Source organism: Macrosteles quadrilineatus, unplaced genomic scaffold, assembly GCF_028750875.1.
Source record: "Macrosteles quadrilineatus isolate MER2022 unplaced genomic scaffold, UCM_ALF_1.0 Scaffold_29__1_contigs__length_1510060, whole genome shotgun sequence".
Classification (NCBI taxonomy): domain Eukaryota; kingdom Metazoa; phylum Arthropoda; class Insecta; order Hemiptera; family Cicadellidae; genus Macrosteles; species Macrosteles quadrilineatus.
The window spans coordinates 1,126,479-1,131,083 of NW_026542622.1; positions in this window are offsets into that span (position 1 = coordinate 1,126,479).

Consider the following 4,605-nt stretch of genomic DNA (forward strand, 5'->3'; position numbering starts at 1 on the left):
TATGTCACATTTAAACATGTTGCATTTTAACATGATAAAATGTTACATTTTAACATGTTGTATTTTAACATGATAAAATGTTACATTTTAACATGTTGCATTTTACATGTTGCATTTTAACATGATAAAATGTTACATTTTACATGTTTCATTTTAACATGATAAAATGTTACATTTTAACATGTTTCATTTTAAAATGTTACATTTTAATATGTTACATTTTAACATGTTGCATTTTAACATGATAAAATGTTACATTTTAACATGTTTTATTTTAACATGATAAAATGTTACATTTTAACATGTTTCATTTTAACATGATAAAATGTTACATTTTAACATGTTTCATTTTAACATGATAAAATGTTACATTTTAACATGTTTCATTTTAACATGATAATATGTTACATTTTAACATGTTTCATTTTAAAATGTTACATTTTAACATGTTACATTTTAATATGTTACATTTTAACATGTTGCATTTTAACATGATAAAATGTTACATTTTAACATGTTGCATTTCAACATGATAAAATGTTACATTTTAACATGTTGCATTTTAACATGATAAAATGTTACATTTAAACATGTTTCATTTTAACATGATAAAATGTTACATTTTAACATGTGTCATTTAAAAATGTTACAATTTAAAATGTTACATTTTAACATGTTACATTTTAATATGTTACATTTTAACATGTTGCATTTTAACATGATAAAATGTTACATTTTAACATGTTGCATTTTAACATGATAAAATGTTACATTTTAACATATTGTGATTTAACATGATAAAATGTTACATTTTAAAATGTTACATTTGAACATGTTACATTTTAATATGTTACATTTTAACATGTTACATTTTAATATGTTACATTTTAACATGTTGCATTTTAACATGATAAAATGTTACATTTTAACATGTTGCATTTTAACATGATAAAATGTTACATTTTAACATGTTGCATTTTAACATGATAAAATGTTACATTTTAACATGTTTTATTTTAACATGATAAAATGTTACATTTTAACATGTTTCATTTTAACATGATAAAATGTTACATTTTAACATGATAAAATGTTACATTTTAACATGATAAAATGTTACATTTTAACATGTTTCATTTTAACATGATAAAATGTTACATTTTAACGTTTTATTTTAACATGATAAAATGTTACATTTTAACATGTTTCATTTTAACATGTTACATTTTAACATGTTGCATTTTAACATGATAAAATGTTAAATTTTAACATGTTGCATTTTAACATGATGAAATGTTAAATTTTAACATGTTGCATTTTAACATGATGAAATGTTACATTTTAACATGTTGCATTTTAACATGATAAAATGTTACATTTTAACATGTTGCATTTTAACATGATAAAATGTTACATTTTAACATGTTTCATTTTAACATGGTAAAATGTTACATTTTAACATGTTTCATTTTAACATGGTAAAATGTTACATTTTAACATGTTTCATTTTAACATGATAAAATGTTACATTTTAACATGTTTCATTTTAACATGATAAAATGTTACATTTTAACATGTTTCATTTTAACATGATAAAATCTTACATTTTAACATGTTTCATTTTAACATGATAAAATGTTACTTTTTAACATGTTGCATTTTAACATGATAAAATGTTACATTTTAACATGTTGCATTTTAACATGATAAAATGTTACATTTTAACTTGTTTCATTTTAACATGATAACATGTTACATTTTAACATGTTTCATTTAAAAATGTTACATTAAAAAATGTTACATTTTAACATGTTATATTTTAATATGTTACATTTTAACATGTTGCATTTTAACATGATAAAATGTTACATTTTAACATGTTGCATTTTAACATGATAAAATGTTACATTTTAACATGTTGCAATTTAAGATGATAAAATGTTACATTTTAACATGTTGCATTTTAACATGATAAAATGTTACATTTTAACATGTTTCATTTTAACATGATAAAATGTTAAATTTAAAAATGTTACATTTTTACATGTTTCATTTAAACATGATAAAATGTTACATTTTAACATTTTTCATTTTAACATCATAAAATGTTACATTTTAACATGTTACATTTGAATATGTTACATTTTAACATGTTGCATTTTAACATGATAAAATGTTACATTTTAACATGTTTCATTTTAACATGATAAAATGTTACATTTTAACATGTTTCATTTTAAAATGTTACATTTTAAAATGTTACATTTTAACATGTTACATTTTAATATGTTACATTTTAACATGTTGCATTTTAACATGATAAAATGTTACATTTTAACATGTTGCATTTTAACATGATAAAATGTTACATTTTAACATGTTGCATTTTAACATGATAAAATGTTACATTATAACATGTTTCATTTTAACATGATAAAATGTTACATTTTAACATGTTTCATTTTAAAATGTTACATTTTAAAATGTTACATTTTAAAATGTTACATTTTAAAATGTTACATTTTAACATGTTGCATTTTAACATTATAAAATGTTACATTTTAACATGTTGCATTTTAACAAGATAAAATGTTACATTTTAACATGTTGCATTTTAACATGATAAAATGTTACATTTTAACATGTTTCATTTTAACATGATAAAATGTTACATTTTAACATGTTTCATTTTAACATGATAAAATGTTACATTTTAACATGTTTCATTTAAAAATGTTACATTTTAAAATATTACATTTTAACATGTTACATTTTAATATGTTACATTTTAACATGTTGCATTTTAACATAGTAAAATGTTACATTTTAACATGTTGCATTTTAACATGATAAAATGTTACATTTTAACATATTGCGATTTAACATGATAAAATGTTACATTTTAAAATGTTACATTTGAACATGTTACATTTTAATATGTTACATTTTAACATGATAAAATGTTACATTTTAACATGTTTCATTTAAAAATGTTACATTAAAAAATGTTACATTTTAACATGTTACATTTTAATATGTTACATTTTAACATGTCTCATTTAAACATGGTAAAATGTTACATTTTAACATGTTGCATTTTAACATCATAAAATGTTACATTTTAACATGTTTCATTTTAACATGGTAAAATGTTACATTTTTACATGTTTCATTTTAACATGATAAAATCTTACATTTTAACATGTTTCATTTTAACATGATAAAATGTTACATTTTAACATGTTGCATTTTAACATGATAAAATGTTACATTTTAACATGTTGCATTTTAACATGATAAAATGTTACATTTTAACATGTTGCATTTTAACATGATAAAATGTTACATTTTAACATGTTGCATTTTAACATGATAAAATGTTACATTATAACATGTTTCAATTTAACATGATAAAATGTTACATTTTAACATTTTTCATTTTAACATCATAAAATGTTACATTTTAACATGTTACATTTTAATATGTTACATTTTAACATGTTGCATTTTAACATGTTGCATTTTAACATGATAAAATATTACATTTTAACATGTTGCATTTTTACATGATAAAATGTTACATTTTAACATGTTGCATTTTAACATGATAAAATGTTACATTTTAACATGTTGCATTTTAACATGATAAAATGTTACATTTTAACATGTTGCATTTTAACATGTTAAAATGTTACATTATAACATGTTTCAATTTAACATGATAAAATGTTACATTTTAACATGTTTTATTTTAAAATGTTACATTTTAAAATGTTACATTTACATGTTACATTTTTATATGTTACATTTTAACATGTTTCATTTTAACATGATAAAATGTTACATTTTAACATGTTGCATTTTAACATGATAAAATGTTACATTTTAACATGTTGCATTTTAACATGATAAAATGTTACATTTTAACATGTTACATTTTAACATGTTGCATTTTAACATGATAAAATGTTAAATTTTAACATGTTGCATTTTAACATGATGAAATGTTAAGTTTTAACATGTTGCATTTTAACATGATGAAATGTTACATTTTAACATGTTGCATTTTAACATGATAAAATGTTACATTTTAACATGTTGCATTTTAACATGATAAAATGTTACATTTTAACATGTTTCATTTTAACATGGTAAAATGTTACATTTTAACATGTTTCATTTTAACATGGTAAAATGTTACATTTTAACATGTTTCATTTTAACATGATAAAATGTTACATTTTAACATGTTTCATTTTAACATGATAAAATGTTACATTTTAACATGTTTCATTTTAACATGATAAAATCTTACATTTTAACATGTTTCATTTTAACATGATAAAATGTTACTTTTTAACATGTTGCATTTTAACATGATAAAATGTTACATTTTAACATGTTGCATTTTAACATGATAAAATGTTACATTTTAACTTGTTTCATTTTAACATGATAACATGTTACATTTTAACATGTTTCATTTAAAAATGTTACATTAAAAAATGTTACATTTTAACATGTTGCATTTTAACATGATAAAATGTTACATTTTAACATGTTGCATTTTAACATGATAAAATGTTACATTTTAACATGTTGCAT